The sequence below is a fragment of the Palaemon carinicauda genome, chromosome 25 (assembly GCF_036898095.1).
Source record: "Palaemon carinicauda isolate YSFRI2023 chromosome 25, ASM3689809v2, whole genome shotgun sequence".
NCBI classification, from domain to species: Eukaryota; Metazoa; Arthropoda; class Malacostraca; order Decapoda; family Palaemonidae; genus Palaemon; species Palaemon carinicauda.
Window position 1 is genome coordinate 3,030,909 of NC_090749.1, and position 18,831 is coordinate 3,049,739.

The 18,831-nt window shown below is 48.5% G+C and overlaps 2 protein-coding genes across 3 annotated transcripts in view; one reads left to right on the top strand and one right to left on the bottom strand.

The window, feature by feature from the left end:
* LOC137618611 (zinc finger protein 665-like) overlaps nt 1-18,831 on the top strand; it is a 504,971-nt gene that overhangs the window by 105,488 nt on the left and 380,652 nt on the right. The gene's annotated exons all lie outside the window — the stretch shown is intronic.
* LOC137618640 (zinc finger protein 888-like) overlaps nt 1-18,831 on the bottom strand; it is a 71,305-nt gene that overhangs the window by 31,223 nt on the left and 21,251 nt on the right. The gene's annotated exons all lie outside the window — the stretch shown is intronic.

The window sequence follows — 18,831 nt, forward strand, 5'->3', positions numbered from 1 at the left end:
TCGTGTTACCCGACTCACATGGTTTTGAAACATTAGTAGAGGGTTCCTATTTTACTCTTAGGTCGTCAACAGAATTTCCTCAATTAAATTAGCAGAGGTCGTCAATGGTATCTGGGGTTCGCCACCTGATCCAGGGGTATGGGGAACATTAAGTTTACTCAATTATTTTTTAGGGGAGGGAAGAGGTAATACTAGTAATGAAAAAAAAATCAAGTATACGAGAAGAAAATAATAAGACTGTCTCAAAATCCCAAAGAAGACCCCATTAACCTATAATGGAATTAATTTCTCCACAAATGACACCTGCAAGAGCTGCTTCCCTAATATCAACTCCCTATCCTACCACAAATGGATGGTACCACTATGATTAGAGTGGCTTAAGTGTATACCAAACCCACTTGATGGGATTGAGAGCATTTCATGAATAAAGTAATCCCCATTTTAATCATAGTGGCAAGCAAACCGCACAGAATGCCGAGTCTTATCTCTACAAAACCGGTCAACCCCTGAAATCTGAAAGTCAAGTTTTTTGTTCAAAAATAGTTACGCATGGTAGTATGGGAATCCTGACACTCCTAGGTGTCCAATCATTATTGGGTAGTTAGTAAGACCACCACAGCTCCAACAATTGATTTTGAAAAAAAACTCTAGTTCCGGACACTATGTCCCTTAAAAAAGTCTGGACGGTGAAACAGGTAAGAGAGTTTTGACAGAAAGGTTAGAGACAGTTGATAAATATGAAGGACAATGAAGTAGTCATAAGTAATAAAAATAGAATGAGAGAAATATAGTCAAAATAAGGTAAAATATTTCCCAATTTAAGAGGCCTCTTGCCCGTCACGAGGCTTCAGCACAGGAATCATGTGCCGTGCTGAAGCCCAATAACTTCATTAAGGCATTCTCTTGTTAAGAGGACTGTCTCGATGGAGGAGAAGGGACTCCCTCAAGTCTCCCAGAATCAGCCAATCGTCTAGATACCGAACCGAAGGAGATGAATGCCATTCTTGTGTGCCCAGGTGGACACTAGGGTGAAGATCCGCATAAACACCGCAGGTGCTATGGACAGGCCGAAACACAGCACCTTGAACTGGTATATCTTTCCTCCTTATGTGAATCTTAGGTACTTCCTTGAGGATGGATGCATGTGGATCTACACATACACATCCTTGAGGTCTAACAAAATCATGAAGTCCTGTGGTCTGACCGTCAGGGCCTTCTCACTGATGTAAGAACTTGTTCATGATTGAGAGATTTATGAGTGGTCTTCAGCCTCACAATGCTTTTTCTACATAAAATAAGCAACTGTAGAAGCCTGGAAACCCTTCCAGGACCTCTTGGAGAGCATCCTTCCCTAGCATGGTCTGGACTTTGCCCCAAAGGGCCTGTTTCTTCGCGGACCCATTCAAGTAGGAATCTGACATCGTTGGATAGAGGGTCAGAAGAGGGTGAGAGCTCGTGAATAGGACCATGCCACTCTCTATTAGCATGGAAACTGACCAAAGCTCAGCTCTGTGGAGCATCCATCTCTGCCATCTGCTCTTCAGGCATTCTCCTACCGGTGGATTGACTGGGGGAACACCATCGCGTGATCATCCTCATCTACTTCTCCTACCACCTTTGACTCTCCTCAAGCCCCTAGGTTGAAAGGGCTGTCTGAGGGCTTGAGTCTGTGCTGCCTGCTTTGCCTGGGAGCTCTTCTTCGACCCATGAGCCTTATCCAGAGAAGATTTCTGCGGTGGAGGTACTGCTGAGTAGGAATATGAGGTCCCTGACCCATGGAGGAGGGAGTCCTGGCTTGCCTTCTTCCATCTCTTGGCAACCGCCTCGATGTCCTCCACGTTAAATAGGGAAGGATCATTCAAAGGGACATTGCGCAACCTAGTCTCTTCTCTCTTCAGTACCTGTCGCTGGAATTTTGAGAGTACCTCATCGCGGCACCTCAAAACCCAATTGACCCACTGGTTGATGATGTTCTTGGTTAGAAACTCAAATATCCTAGACCCCAAGAGGAGGAAGGCAAACAACGCTTCCTTCCTCTGAAGGATGGAGAAGTCTTCGTTCTTCATGAGATAACCTACCGTTCTAACCAGTAATCCAACCATGAAACTGATTGCAAGGAACAACTTGCAATCCTTTCCATGTTGGTGATGTCTCCCACAGAGAAGTGTACTGGCAAGGCTGCCAGTTTGGCCAAAGAAGAGTTATGCATTAAAGCCATGATTGCTGGATCTATTGGTAGAGGAGATAGATTATCCTCTACCATCTCGTATTACTTCCGCTGCCACATGTATGGAGAAGGAAGTAACCAAGAGGAATCCACATATCAGAGGCACCGAGGCTCCCGGCACTTGGGCGTAGGCCCTCTACTTTGCCACCTTCATTCCCCTTAACAAGGTAAGGCTACCTTAGTTTTAGTGGGTCTCGGCATATTGCACAAGAAGTCAAGGTATGTGTACTTGTCCTCTGCTGGGACCTCATCAGGCTCCCCTATACTGTTGATCCTCCTTATGGAGGACAGGACTTGCAGAATGAAGGCAGTCTACCTCCTCCTGTTCAAGGGGTGAGATCACCCAGAGGGGGTGTTTGCCCTCTGATTCCTTTTCCTCCTCTGAGGCACAATCAGAATTAACTCCAGCCTCTCCCAGACCAGGTACTAGCTAGTAAGTAGCTTGGTCTTCAGGCTGAGGATTGGGGGGGAGGGGGTGGCTGCCTAGCTTCGCTACTGCGTCTGGGATCAGATGGAAAGTCTCTTCTCTTGGAGGACTCTAGCAGGATGATAGGAACACCCGGGGAAGGAACTTTTGGGGAACAAACAGTTGGTCAGGAGACTGCCTGCTTCACTGTCAGGACAAGGTCAAGAAAGTAAGGGGCATCTTTCCAGAATGGCATTGTTCCTGATTAAGCCCCTCCCTTCCCAAGGAAAGGGAGCAGCTGAGATGTCAGATCATGTCCGTCCTTCTGCTTGCCTTCCCTACGAAGTGAGCGCCATCAACATGTCCTTCCGAATGATCAGCCTGTGAAGGAAAAACTACCCTCCTTTGCCGGGGAACTCGCTGTTCCTACCGCAAAGTACACCAACTATAAGGAGAGCGCTAGCAAGGCGAGAGCTGATAAGGCGCGCTTGAGCACGCACTCTTCTCAGTTTACATAGGTAAGAGGCAGTCTACCTGTGTGTGATCATCTATCTGCACACTGCAGTGCGCACCAGCAAGGTAGAACTGGCCTTTGCCATTGTGAGTCCAGATGGGAAGACTTGCCAAAGAGAGGAATGCATGTAGTAGAGGTATCATGTGAGCCTTCTTCAAGCAGATGAGCTCGCTCTCCCACCTCAATAGGTAGTAGGGTGTGGAACACAGCCCAAAACTCATCCACTAGAAGTTGGTCAAAGTGCCAGCTTGCTAGAATGTCATGGAGGCAGGCAGTTGCTGAGCGCTTGGGCGCAGACAGCGAAGCAGGTTCTTCCTTGCGAGAAGGAGAAAACAAAGGCGCAAGCTCAGGAAAGCTTGGCCTTGCTTAGTGCTACACTGTGCCCTACGGACACGATGACGAGGGAGAGGGATCGCAGGCAATTGCCTCCAACCAGCACCGTACAGCTCTGAAAAGCTGTGCTCTAATGGACTATTGCAGGGCACGGATGAATCCAAACCACTTTAGTGGAAACCCCGGAGGAAAATTACTCAGGAGAAAGCCATCGCTCCTGTGGACAGGAGGAATGATCAACCAATTTTGCCTCTGGCGGCAAATCTCATAACGAGCTGGGGAAGGGGAGCTTTCCCTCAGAAGGAAAGATTGCCCAAAACCTGGTGGAGAACAACCCTCCCTCGGATGGTAAGGTTGTCCAAGACCTGGAGGCGGACCTCCAGGCAGGTCACTTAAGTCTCCCTTCCAGCTGAGCGAACTCCGCCAGAAGATCTACTCCTTGAACCGCCCTTAGGATGTAGCCAAAGTTTGTCCCCAGGCTCACCCCCCAAGGGATACCCCGACTAGTCACTCCGAAGAGTGCTTGTCAGCAACTGCTTCCACCTGCCCGATAAAGCAGAGTGAACGTCGAGCCAAGTAGAAGCTGAAGTTAAGACGGTTGAGTACGAGCAAGACTATTTCAGGGATTAAGATCCTTTAACCAAAGGAGGTGGGTCCATCAGGACAGCATGGCTCTTTCACCCAAAAATAGATTTTTCACTACACTCAAAATCCGTATTTTGGGCTTAGGCCATGTCGTGCTGATGGAAGTTTACCAGAGCATTAATGTATCTGTGGATTTAATTGTGCCGTTATTTCGAGTTGACTATTTCCTAATTGGAAATAAAGACCAAAGACACTTGATGTTACCGCAATACATCAATCAACTGAGCATGTCATATGCCAGATCTTCCTGCCCCCTACAGGGAAAGTCTGTATAGACTAGGAAAAAGCCCGAGGATTGTGAGTTCAAGGAACAATTTAGCAAGCAGAAGTATATTGTGTCATATATACGTAAAGTGTAGTTTGTACCAGGTGCTGAATAGAGTACTGTACCTCCCAGGTCTGGATCAGTCAGACAAGTTTATGTTCGCGTAGGAATCATAATACAGTAAACAAACATAGTACAACCAAACCTACCTGTTTGCATGACAAGGGAGCTTGTCCCTCAAGATCCAAAAGAGGATCAAGGATGCTCTGAATATAATAAAAAAAACCTTAAGGCGAAAGAGACGCAAAGATTCCTTCCATAGTTTATTTACAAGAAACACAGGAGTTATGATTCAATCATATATTTATGCTAGACATAGACATAAAAAGCATAATGGTAATAACAAAATAAATAGGTTTCGTCTGCAAGAGAAACATTGCCACTCTATGAAAATAGGAAATTTCATTATGTATGTTATTACTAAAAACATTACGCATAAATATGCTGGCACTCATGTCAAATATTATGCTTAAGTTCACTTAACTGAGTAAGACAGTTTATAATGTCCATATCGACACTCAATATCATGATATACCAAAGTCTATCATGTACACCCTTCACTAACAGTCCCAATTAGTGCACTGTCCTTCGCAGTAATCAAACTACAGGCTTTATTACACTGCCCGCAGCCACCACATGAAGCTTTATTTCTTGCAGTTGCTTCGCATAGTGCTTGAAAAATACTCTGGAAGACTTCCAACCAGTATAAGCACGCAGATTATCAAACGACATAGTTTGGAAAAAGTTTAGAGACGAGGCAACCTTTCTCGGATCATGACCTGCGGGTGTACTATCAGGATCCGCTCTGCGAATAAAGTAAGTGATTTTCGCCCTTATCTGTTTCAAAGATAATGTCGAACCAGAAGTCTCTCCCCTAAAAAGCTGGCCTCCCTTAAAGTCTCAAGTTCTACGAAGATAGACCTTTAGGCATTCCACTGGACAGAGGGATGCTTCTTCCTTCAGAGGGCAGATTCTCCAGGGGCCCCATCTTTTAGTGGGTAGCTCATTCTTGGCGAGAAACGTCGGATCCGGAAAGAGATTCAGTTCACCGTTCGGTGTAAACTGTATATGGCCGTCATCCCTCGAGAGGGCCACTATTTCACTAACTCTGGCTCCTGAGGCTAGTGCGAATAAAAATATCCCTTTCTGAGTCAAGTCTTTCAGCGAGCAATCTTCATTGTTCCAGGTCGAAGCCAGATGAAGCACCTTATCCAAGGACCATGAAATAGGCCTAGGAGAGGCTGTAGGCCGAAGTTTTGCACCGGCTTTCGGAATCTTATTGAAGATTTCATTAGAAAAGTCCACTTGGAAGGCATAAAGAATCGGTAGATTTGCACGTCGTGATCGTATTAGCCGCTAGTCCTTGTCCTTGAAGATGGATGAAGAAGGACAAGCAGAAATCCGTAGAAATCTCGAGGTTTCTTCGCCTTAACAAAGGCCACCCATTTCTTCCCGGAAGATTCGTATTGTCTTCTTGTTGACTTTGACTTGTACTCTTCTAAGAAATTAATACTGTCTGCCGCAATCCCGAACATTTTCTTGACCGCTAAGGTGAGAAAATCATGAGATGAAGGTTCTGGGTTTTCTCTGATGAAGCGTAGACAGTCGATTTCTGTACTAGCTGAGTCAGAACTGGTTCCGGCAACGGGATCAGCTTCAGGCGTAGTTCTGTTATCAACGGAAACCAGACACTGCCTGGCCAATTGTGGGCCAATATCGCTGCCCTTCCCCGAAAGGCTCTCAATTTGTCGAGGGCCTTCAACAATAGGTTGGTTGGTGGGAACAGGTAAATCCTGGACCAACTGTTCCAATCCAGCGACATTGCGTCCGTTGCTTCCGCTAGAGGATCCTCGTACGGGGCTACGTACCGGGCCAACTTCTTGTTGTCGCTCGTTGCGAAAAGATCTACTTGCAATCCTGGGACTTTGCTCAATATGAAGGAGAATGATCCTGCGTCTAGGGACCATTCGGACTCTATCGGGTTGAACCTGGATAGAGCGTCCGCTGTCACATTGCAGAATCCTTAAAGGTGGACTGCTGATAAGTGCCATCTCATCTTCTTGGACAGATGAAAGATTGCTAGTATCACATGATTTAAATGAGGCGATCTCGAACATTGTCAATTTATGCAACTCATAACCACTTCACTGTCTAGAACCAGACGAATGTGGATTGAGCGGCGAAGTTTCAGTTTCTTCAGGGAAAGAAACACTGCCATGGCTTCCAGGTAATTGATGTGGAAGGACTTGAAGAGAGGGGACCAAGTTCCCTGTACCTTTCGATGATGAGAATGACCCCCCCCCCCATCCTTCCTTCGAGGCATCCGTGTGGACGGTGACTACAGGAGGGGGTGGTTGCAAGGGTATTTTTCTTCTTCACTTCCGACCATGGCTTGAGAATCGATCGTAGACAACTTGGTAGTGGTCTTTGTAGATCTCTTTGATTGTTGTAAGCGAATTTTCTCCAGATCCCTAATGCATCTTTTAATTGTGCTCTCAAAAGTGGGTCCGTCAAAAAGGCAAACTGGAGAGACCCCAACACTCTCTCCTGTTGTCTTCTTGATATTCTTCGAGATTGAAGAAGACTTTTGACGGCCCCTGCTATCTCCTTTCTCTTTGCCATCTGCAACGAGAGGCAATGTGACTGTAAGACCCAGTGAATTCCCAACCACTGGAACTTTTGAGCTGGAGACAGTCGAGACTTCTTCGAGTTTATCTTGAACCCTAGATACTCTAGGAACTGGATCACTTTTATGGAGGCTTGCACGCATTCTTCCTTGGATGCTGCCCACACCAGCCAGTCGTCCAGGTGGGCCATTACCTGAACACCCTTGAGGCGTAGTTGTCGAGTAACTGCGTTCGCAAGCTTTGTGAATATTCTCGGTGCGATGTTCAAACCGAAGGGCATGGCTCTGAAGACATATCTTCTTCTCTGGAGCTTGAACCCTAGGTAGGGGAAAACCTGACGGTTGATTGGTACATGCCAGTACGCATCCGTCATGTCAAGAAGGCAACAGGAGAGTGTGTTGTGGTCTCTCCAGTTCGCCTCAGAGACAGACCCAATATTGAGAGCTCAATTAAAAGATGCATCAGGAGTTTGGAGAAAATATGCATCAAACGCTCAAAGAGATCTAAAAAGACCGATACCAAATCGTCTGCGATCCCTCCTCAAGCCATGGTCGGAGGCCAAGTATCTAGAGAAGAAGGTATCTTTACAACCGCCTCCACCGTCAGTCACCATTCACATAGATGCCTCGAAGGAAGGGTGGGGAGGCCATTCTCACCATAGGAAAGTCCAAGGAACCTGGTCTTCCCTCTTCAAAACCTTCCACATCAACCTTCTGGAAGCCATGGCAGTTTCTATTTCACTGAAAAACTGAAACTTCGCTGCTCAATCCACATCCGACTGGTATTAGACAGCGAGGTTGTAATGAGATGCCTAAATCGACAGGGCTCGAGATCGTCTCAAATCAATCAAATAATATTGGCCATCCTCCGGCTAGCGGAGAAGAAGAGATGGCACTTGTCAGCAGTTCACCTTGAAGGGTTCCTCAATGTGACGGCGGACGCTCTATCCAGGTTCAACCCGATAGTCAGAATGGTCCCTAGACGCAAGATCATTCTCCTTCATCTTACGCAAAGTCCCAGGATTGCAAGTAGACCTCTTCGCAACGAGCGACAACAAGAAGCTACCCCGGTATGTAGCCCCGTACGAGGATCCTCCAGTGTTAGCAACGGATGCAATGTCCCTAGATTGGAACAGATGGTCCAAGATCTACCTGTTCCCTCCAACCAACCTTCTGTTGAAAGTCCTCAACAAACTGAGATCCTTTCACGGAACGGCAGCAATAGTGGCCCACAAGTGGCTCAACAGGGTCTGGTTCCCCCTGATAACGGAACTATGCCTGAAGCTGATCCCGTTGCCGGATCCAGTTCTGACTCAACAAGTGCAGAAATCGACTGTCTCAGCTTCATCACAGAAAACCTGGAACCTTCATCTCATGGTTTTCTCACCTTAGCAGTCAAGAAAAGGTTTGGGATTTCAAAGGACAGTATTAACTTCTTAGAAGAATACAAGTCAAAGTCAACGAGAAGACAATACGAGTCTTCCTAGAAAAAATGGGTCACCTTTGTCAAGGCAAAGAAACCAAAGGCGATTACTATGGATTTCTGTTTATCCTTCTTCATCCATCTCCATGAGAAAAAGGTTAGCAGCCAATACGATTGCTATGTGCAAATCTGCCCTAACCAGACCCCTGCTGTACGCCTTCCAGGTAGATTTCTCCAACGAAATCTTCAACAAGATTCCAAAAGCCCGTGCTAAACTTCGGCCTGCAGCCCCTCCAAAGCCCATTTCATGGTCCTTGGATGAGGTTCTTCACTTAGCATCAACCTTGAACAACGAAGATTGGTCTCTAAAAGACTTGACTCAAAAGGTGATATTCTTATTTGCACTAGCCTCAGGAGCCAGAGTTAGCGAAATAGTGGCCCTCTCGAGGGATGATGGCCACATTCAGTTCACAGACTGCGGAGAACTGAACCTTTTTTCCGGACCCTACATTTCTCGCCAAGAACGAGCAGCCCACTAAGAGATGGGGTCCCTGGAGAATCTGCCCTCTGAAGGAAGAAGCATCCCTATGCCCAGTGGAATGCCTAAAGGTCTATCTTCGTAGAACTTCAGACTTTAAGGGAGGTCAGCTTTTCAGGGGAGAAACATCAGGTTCGACATTATCCTTGAAACAACTAAGGGCGACGATCACCTATTTCATTCGCAGAGCGGATCCAGACAGTACACCCGCAGGTCATGATCTGAGAAAAGTTGCTTCGTCTCTAAATTTCTTTCAAACTATGTCGTTTGAAAGTCTTCGCACTTACACTGGATGGAAGTCATCCAGGGTCTTCTTCAAGCACTACGCGAAACAACTACAGGAGATCAAATATTTTGTGGTGGCAGCAGGTAGTGTACTAAAACCTGCCGCTTGATCTCTGCAAAGAACAGTGCACTATTTGGGACTTTTAGTGAAGGGTGTACGTGATAGACTCTTCTGGTGTATCATGTTGAGTGATGTGTCTAGTGCATGACACCATAGACTGTTCTAATTACACGGGTGACATTAAGCATAATAGACTGACACATGTGCCATGCATATTCGTATGCAAGTGTTCCTTGTAACAACAGAATCCAAAGTGAAATATTCCATATTTCCCATAGAGTGGCTTGCGTTTCCTTTTCAGATGAAAGTTTATAAAATTTTTCTGTTATTACTAATTATGTTTTTACACAGATATTTTCAGCGAAAAATGTGATTGATTGTAAATGTTACAACCATGATTTCTATATTCTATTGTAATGAACAATAGTAGGAATCTTTGCGTCTCATTTCGCCCCAAATATACTAAACCATTCAATAAAGGGTGTCAGAGCATCTTTTTATCCTCTTAAATTAGGAAAAATATTCGGAACTAATGTTATTCCTGTTCCAAGCAAACATTCTTCAGATAATTTGTTATGCTTTTAAGTTCAGTCACTAGTATTGACTGATTGTACTAACTTGTTTACCTCATTGAATTAAGGTTTCCTACACGAATGTAAACCTGTCTATCTGTCTCTATGAACAAACAGACTCGGGAGGTATCTGTAACCTATACAGATCAATTCATTTCAGAGTACAAACTATGCTTTATGTATATGATGACACTAATATACAAACTTGTTTGCTAGATTGTTCCTTGAACTCACAATCCTCGGGTTTTTTCCTAAAGTCTACCCAGACTCTTTCCTGTAGGGGGCAGGAAGCACTGACATTTGATATGATCAGTTGAATGATGTTTTTTAACAGTAACATCAAGTGTCTCTAGGTCCAGAGGACCAAAGGGAAAATTTATCTCAACTGAACGGCAATATTGAAAATCCACAGATACATTAATGCTCTGGTAAACTTCCATCAGGACAACATGGCCTGAGCCAAAAAAACGGATTTTGAGCGAAGCGAAAAATGACAAATTCGGATATACTTTGTATTTTTCCTAACCTTACAAACCTTAGCTATTTACATGGGGTATTACTTTCGGCGTAGCTGAAATGGCGAGCCATTATATTTTTAACGAGGGTTAACTGCCCCTTCGCTAGTTAGCGAGGGGGTAGGGGAGGGGTAGCTAGCTACCCTTCCCCCCTCACACACCGGTGAACTGATTCACTTCGCTTAGAGGTAGGACTTCACAGGGAACAGGGCTGGCGGGTAAGTATGTGTAAATAGCTAAGGTTTGTATGGTTAGGAAAAATACAAATTATCTCCGAATTTGACATTTGTTCCGTAACCGAAATACAAACCACGCTATTTACAGGGGGTGACTTAACCCTTAGGTAGGGTGGTAAGTCCCAGCCTTACTGGCTTTGGCTTTGCCCGGGGACTCAGAATCCGAGTGTGTAGCACTCGAGATAAGGAGTCCCTGCATCTCCCAAGTTCCTTGCTCTGCAAGGAACGTGCGGCCTACATAAGCTTGTGTGTGAAGGAATGAAGTGTGACTTGTCCTAGGAAGTCGACCTGAAGTCTTTTAGATGAAATTTTAGGCTAGGACGTTCCCAATACCACCTCGTCAGGGTATGGGGGACGCGACAGTATTATTTAATACTAGGAACACAAGGAAGCATGGTTTACCTGCAGTGGTTTGAGGTCACCTTTGCAGAGAACCCAGGATGCTGCTTTCCCCAGGAGAGGGGAGGATGAAGAAAAGAGTAAGGCCCATGCATACTTTTTCATTCATGCAGACTAAAAATGCCCTCAACCTTCTACTTGTCCATTAAGGAGCCTGAGGTTAGACCAGCTGTTGAGTAGCCACCACAGGGCCGATAGAGAACGTATCGAGCCTCCTGTGGGTCACGTCCTGCAGGTAGTGGGCTGTGAAGGTCGCGTGACGCTTCCAGACCCCAGCCTGTAGAACCTGCGTCACTGAGAAGTTTCTCTTGGATGTCAGGAACGTAGCGATGCCTCTGACATCGTGTGCTCTAGGGCGACGTGAGGGAGGAGGGTCTGAATTCAGGGAATGGTGGATGATCCTGCGAATCCAAGCTGAGATAGTGTTCTTCGTGACCCTCCTCTTCGTCCTTCCCGTGCTCACAAACAGGGCTTGCACTCGAGGACGAACTGCAGCTGTTCTCTTAAGATAGAGCCTCAGACTCCTAACTGGGCACAGTAGGGGATGGTCTGGGTCATCTGTTACAGAACAGAGACTCGAAATCCTGAAGGAGTCGAACCGTGGGTCCAGCACTCCAGAATTCTGAGTCTTAGCAACAAACTCAGGGACGAACCCGTACGTTACCTCCCTCCATCCCCGTGAATGGGCGACGTCGTACGAGAGACCATGAAGTTCACTAACTCGCTTGGCTGAGGCCAGAGCGAGCAGGAACATCGTCTTCCAAGTCAAGTGACGATCAGAAGCCTGGCGTAATGGTTCGAACGGAGGTCTCTTAAGAGACCTGAGGACAAAAACCATGTTCCATGGAGGTGGTCTCACTTCCGACTGAGGGCAGGTAAGCTCGTAGCTTCGTATGAGTAGAGAGAGTTCCAGCGGGGAGGAAATGTCCGTTCCTTTCAGCCTGAAGGCCAGGCTTAAGGCTGAGCGATAGCCTTTCACTGCTGAGACCGAAAGGCGCATTTCTTCCCGCAAATACACAGGAAACTCCGTTATTGCTGGACTAGTGGCATCGAGAGGAGAGATATCCCTTCCACGACACCAACCACAGAAGACTCTCCACTTCGCCTGGTAGACCCCTGTAGACGACTTTCGCAGGTGTCGAGACATCCTTTCCGCAACTTGTTGCAAAAAGCCTCTCTTTGTGAGGAGATGCTGGATAGTCTCCAGGCGTGAAGCCGAAGCGATGCTACAGCTTTGTGGAAGATGTTGCAGTGTGGTTGCTTGAGTAGCTCGTGTCGTGGAGGAAGTTCTCTCGGGAGTTCCGTCAGGTGCTGCAGAAGGTCCGGGAACCACTCTGCATGATGCCATAGCGGAGCTATAAAGGTCATTGACAGGTTGACCGATAGTCTGGTCTTGTTGACTACCCTTCTCATCAGACAGAACGGTGGGAAGGCGTAAACGTCGATGTTGTTCCACTGTTGTTGGAAGGCATCTTGCCAGAGTGCCTTGGGGTCCGGGACTGGGGAACAGTACAGCGGAAGCTTGATGTTCAAGGCTGTCGCGAACAGGTCCACCGTCGGGGAACCCCACAAAGTCCTGACTTTGTCGGCTACTAGAGGACCCAAGGACCACTCGGTACTCACTATCTGCGATGCTCTGCTCAGACTGTCGGCAAGCACATTCCTCTTGCCTGGAATGAAGCGAGCCGATAGTGGAATCAAGTAGACTTCGGACCATGTCAGTATCTCTACTGCAAGATGGGATAGCTGTTGTGAAAAGGTACCTCCCTGCTTGTTGATGTAAGCCACTACCGTGGTGTTGTCGCTCATGACCATCACGGAGTGACCCGCCAGGATCTGTTTGAATTGTTGAAGTGCCAGATATACAGCCTTCATTTCTAGAAGATTTATGTGGAGGCACTTTTCTGATTCTGACCATAGGCCTGAGATCCTGTGGTTCAGAACATGGACCCCCCCCCCACCCTTCCTTGAAGCGTCTGAAAACAGCATCAAATCTGGGGGGAGGACAGGAAGTTCGACTCCCTTTCGAAGGTTCCCCTCCGTCACCCACCACTGAAGGTCCGTCCGTTCCGCAGGACCCACAGGGACCAGAGTGTCCAGGGAATCGTGGCCTCGATTCCGCCGGGACTTGAGCCGCCATTGCAGGGATTTTATCCTGAGGCGGCCGTTTGGAACCAGACGGGCCAAGGAGGAAAGGTGCCCTTGGAGACGTAACCATGATTGGGCTGGACGCTCTCCTCGTCTGAGGAAAGGATCTGCGACCCTCCTCAGCCTTGCTATCCTGTCGTCTGATGGAAAGGCTTTGTGGAGATTGGTGTCCAATATCATGCCTAGATATACCAGTCGTTGAGATGGAAGCAGAGAAGATTTCTCGAGATTTACCATGATCCCTAGATCTTGGCAAGGTCCCAGAAGCTTGTCTCGGTGTCGAAGAAGGGTCGACTCCGAGTCTGCTAGGATCAGCCAGTCGTTCAGATAGCGGAGGGGACGGATGCCGATCCTGTGTGCCCACGAAGATATCAGGGTGAACACTGGTGAATACCTGGGATGCTGTGGAGAGACCGAAACACAGCACCTTGAACTGGTAGATCTTGTTGTCTAGGCTGAATCTTAAGTACTTCCTGGAAGACGGATGGATTGGGATCTGGAAGTACGCGTCCTTCAGATCTTGTGTACACATGAAGTCTTGCGGTCTCACTGCAAGTCTGACCGTGTCTGCTGTATCCATGCTGAACGGAGTTTGTTTGACAAACTTGTTCAGAGCTGAGAGGTCAATGACGGGTCTCCAGCCTCCAGACGCCTTCTTTACGAGAAAGAGTCGACTGAAGAAGCCTGGGGAGCCGTCGACGACCTCCTGGAGAGCATCCTTCTTGAGCATGGTCTCGACTCCTGCCCGAAGGGCTAGTCCCTTTACCGATCCCATGGCATAGGAGCTCAACGACATTGGATACGCTGTCAGGGGAGGAAGAGATGTTATGAACAGGACGCGATATTCCTGACTGATCACGGAGATCGTCCAGGAATCAGACCCGAGTTGCTGCCACCTGAATGCGCAACTTGCAGGCATCCCCCCAATGGTGGACATGCAGGGGGATTGCCAATCCTAGCGTTTGCGGCCTCGGCCGCTCCCTCTAGGATTCTTGCCTCCCCTGGAGGACTTTTCCACCCTTCTTTTCTTTGACAGGAAAGGGCTACTGCTGCTTGGACACCTTCGTCTTTGCTGCCGCTGCCAGTTTCGTCGTCTTGGATTGACAAGGTTGCCTTTGAGGTGCTGGAGGTTTGTAGGGCTTATATGTAAGAGCCCTTTGGAGAAGAGAATCGTGGTTCGATTTCCTCCACCTCTCAGCTGCCTGTTCCACATACTTGGGCTCAAACAGACTCTTTCCTAGAATGGAAAAGTGTCTGAGCCTGCAGGCATCCACGGCTGGGACCTTCGAGTGGAACCTCTCGGCCACCGCATCACGTCGTTTCAAGATCGAGTTTGCCCATAAGTTCGAAACTTAAAGGGCCAGAAACTCGATGGTACGTGTGCCCGAGTGGAGGAAGGTCTCCAGGGCTTTCCTGGTGCTCTCCTTGGACAGATCCTTGGGTCGCAGCAGGATGCCCAGAGACCCTAGCCAGACATCTCGCCACGAAGTGGCCTGTATGGCACACTTTGCGACCTTCTCCTGACCCAGGATCTCTGTTGCCGAGAATGTCACCTGCCGGCTAGAGAGTCTCACCAGAGAGACTCCCCTGGTGAGCTCTTCCACGGAGAGGTGGAGCGGGAGAGCTAAACAAGGCTCCTCCATGACCTCAAAGTACCTCCTCTGTTGCACACGAGGAGGTGGGAGGAGCTTGTTACCAGCAGAGGAACGGCTGGAGGAGGCGAGCTCGGAAAGCTGGCCCTCAACATTATCTCTGGCACTCTTCACCCCTTGGGACCAAGGCATTGGCTTTAAAGGGTTTCGGAGTGCCATAGACTTGGTCCAGGACCATATCCTTGCCTTCAAGAGGGGCGGTCTCCGAGTCCTTGAACTTGTTGAGATGCCTCATCAGAGTCAGGACTTGCCAGAAGGCATGCTCTGAATCATGCTGCTCTCGTCCTGGTGAACTGGCAGCAAAATCTCCTGTCGCCAAAGGTTCCACTTGGGGGAACTCTTAGAGTCCTTCGATTCCCTCCTAGGAGGCATACGTAACTCCAACAAAGAAGTCTGAGGGCTCTTCTCTCCCTAACACGGTACGATTCTCCTGCTCGAGGTGGGGTTTCTCCAATTGGTGCGGTGGGAGAATGTCTCACCTTGGTAGAGGGAGCGCGCTAGCGCTCGCGTGATGGGATAAACCCAGGGGTCGCGCGCGAAACTGTTGAAAACACTCTCACGCGTGCGGGCGCGTGGGCGCGCAAGCAAGACTTCATAGGAGCAGCAGCAATCAGATTGATGTGCAGGAACAGAATGAAGAGCCCGTGAAAATGTCAGAGCGCGCGCGCACGAGGTTGTTGGCGCTTGAAGATCATCGGCGCTAGCGCGCAAAAGAAGATTGTCGGCGCTAGCGCGCAAAAGAAGATTGTCGGCGCTAGCGCGCAAAAGAAGATCGTTGGTGTAAGAAGATCATCGGCGAGCACGAGCGCGCTAGGATGAAGGGACAGCTGACAGGACGATCAGGAACTGGTACGATCAACACTGGAAGTTCTGGTGAGCGCCTGTGCGCTAACTCAGGACTGGAACAGGATTCCTCTGGATGGAAGTCTCAGGAACAGTAGGAACAGTAGGCGAGCGCTTACGCGCACGCTGGCGCGCAGGGGATACCTGGCGCTAAAGGGACTTACTCAAAGTGTGAGAAAGCCCCTTTTGTCTCGAAGGGACCGGTGCCCGTTGGTGCGAGGGCGCCCACAGCGTCAGCAGCCAGGAACGGAGACGGCAGGTCAGCAGGTCTAGGAGATGGCGAACTGCGGAGAGGTCCTGAACAGCCAGCTGGTCTAAATAGGAACAATCCTCCGAAGAGGAGTCTCTATGAGTGGCCTCTCTCGCGAACGAGAGAGGAGAACACTTCATAGAAGAGACTAGAAGACACTGATGATGGCGCCCCTTAGGGCCGTTGGATCAGCAAGCTGACCTATAAGGAGAAATCCTCCAAAGAGGAGTCCTTATGAGTTGCCTACCTCGCAAACGAGAGAGGTCACAAGATGATCCTGCAGCTGCTCAGCCCCTTGAGCATAGCTGCAGGTCGACCGCTCAGCCCCAAAAGCACAGTCGCAAGAAATTCCATGGTCCAGCCTTGCAACCACTCAGCCGCTTGAGCATGGTTACAAGAGCGGTCGCTCAGCACCAAGAGCAACCGCCCGAGGACCAGGAAAACCCATCCAGGAATATAAAGATATGAGAAGTTCACCCTCTGCAGGGGAAAAACTGAAACCTGGGAAGGGAAGTTACCCACCCCTGGAGGCAAACCTCCTTAGCATTCTAAGATAAACTAAAGAGCTGACAGTTGTCACAGGAGAACTTCTAAGAGAAGGGAACACGCCCATGACGATGTCCTAAAGAGACAGCAGCAACAGCAGACTACCCAGGCACAAACAGGGCAGCTCTGCTTCGTTGGCACATTTAGGCAAACAAAGAAAAACTGGATCGTTAACTGGGAAAAATAAATGATTACTTAACAAAAATTCCCACGGGAGGAACTCCGAAGAGAAACCCCGAGGGAATAGAAAACATGACAAATTCGGAGATAATTTGTATTTTTCCTAACCATACAAACCTTAGCTATTTACATAGGGTTTACTTTCGGCGTAGCTGAAAATGACGAGCCAATAGATTTTTAACAAGGGTTAACTACAACCGCGCTAGTTAGCGAGGGGGTAGGGGAAGGGGTAACTTGCTACCCCTCCCCCCCAAACATCGGTGAATTGTCTCACTTTACTTAGAGGTAGGACTTGTCTTGGGGGACAGGGCTGGCGGGCAAATATGTGTAAATAGCTAAGGTTTGTATGGTTAGGAAAAATACAAATTATCTCTGAATTTGTCATTTGTTCCGTAACCGAAATACAAACCACGCTATTTACATTGGGTGACTTACCCCTTAGGAAGGGTGGAAAGTCCCCAGCCATACTGGCTTTGGCTTTACCCGGGGACTCAGAATCCGAGTGAGTCGCACTCGAGAAAAGGAGTCCCTGCACCTCACAAGTTCCTTGCTCTGCAAGGAAACGTGTGGCCTACATAAGCTTGTGTGTGAAGGAAGAAGTGTGACCCGTCCTAGGCAGTTGACCTGGAGTTCCAGAAGGAACTCTGGTTTAGGACGTTCCCAATACCACCTCGTCAGGGTATGGGGGACGCGACAGTATTGACTCAATACTCGGAACACAAGGAAGCATGGTTTACCTGCAGAGGTTTGAGGTCAGCTATGCAGAGACCAGGATGCTGCTTCCCAGTAGAGGGGACGATGAAGAAAGAAGTAAGGGCCAGACATACTTCTTTCGTTCATGCAGACTAAAACCTGATAACAATGCCCTCAACCTTTTGCTACCTGTCCAAAAAGGAGCCTGAGGTTAGACCAGCTGTTGTGTAGCCACCACAGAGCGATAGAAACGTATCGATACTCCTGTGGGTCACGTCCTGCAGGAAGCGGGCTGCGAAGGTCACTAGACGCTTCCAGACTCCAGCTTGTAGCACCTGCGTCACAGAGTAGTACTACTCGAAGGCGAGGGACGTTGCGATGTATCCGACCTCGTGCTGTAGGACGACGTGACGGGGGAGGGTCTGGATTCAGGTCGAGATGAATGTCCTTGAGTCCGAGCTGAAGAGGTATACTGGTGATGCTTCCCTGTGTCCTTCTTGTGCTCCCAACCCGGCTGCACGTGAGGACAAACTGCAGCTGTTCCCAATGATAACCCCTTGATTCCTTTACTGGCAAGAAGGAGAAGGTTTGGGTCATCTGATACAAAATGGCGACTCGAAATCTTGAAGGAATTGGACTGAAGGGCCGGGACCCCAAGATTCTGAGTCTAGCAAACAACTCAGGAGCGAACCTAAACGCTGCCATCCCCTATTCCTTAGAAAGGGCGGAGTCGTACGAGACCAAGAAGATTGCTTACACACTGGCTGAGGCCAGAGTGAGCAGGAGCACCGTCCCTCAAGACAGAATACAATCAGAGGCCTGATGTAATGGTTCTTGAAAGGATCTCTTAAGGGACTAAAAAGTCCGAACCATGCTCCATGGAGGAGGTCTCACTCCGACTGGGGGCAGGGACGTTCGCGGCTTCGCATGAGCGAGGAAAGGTCCAGCGGGAAGGAAAAAGTTTATTCCTTTCAGCCTGAAGGCCAGGGAAAGGCTGAGCAACAGGCTTCACTGCCGAGAGCGGAAAGGAGTTTCCTCCCGTCGAAAAGCAATAAGTTCGTTATTGCTGGAGAAGAGGCCTCAAGGGAAGAGGTATCTCTCCCACGACACCAACCACAGAAGACTCTCCGCTTCACCTGGTAGACCCCTGCGGATGACTATCGCGGATGACGCGACCTCCGCCCTGCGACTGTAGCAGGTTGTCTCTTCTTGAGGAGGAGGCGTAGTATTTCCAGGCGTGAAGCCGAAGCGATGCCCCGGCTCATGAAAGATGTTGTAGTGTGGTTGTTTGAGTAGCCTGTGCCGTGGGAGAAGCTCTCCCGGGAGTTCCGTCAGGGGGAGCAGAGGGTCCGGAAACCGTTCCGCGTATAGTCCCAGTGGAGCTCTCAGGGCTATCAAAAGGTTGACAGACAAC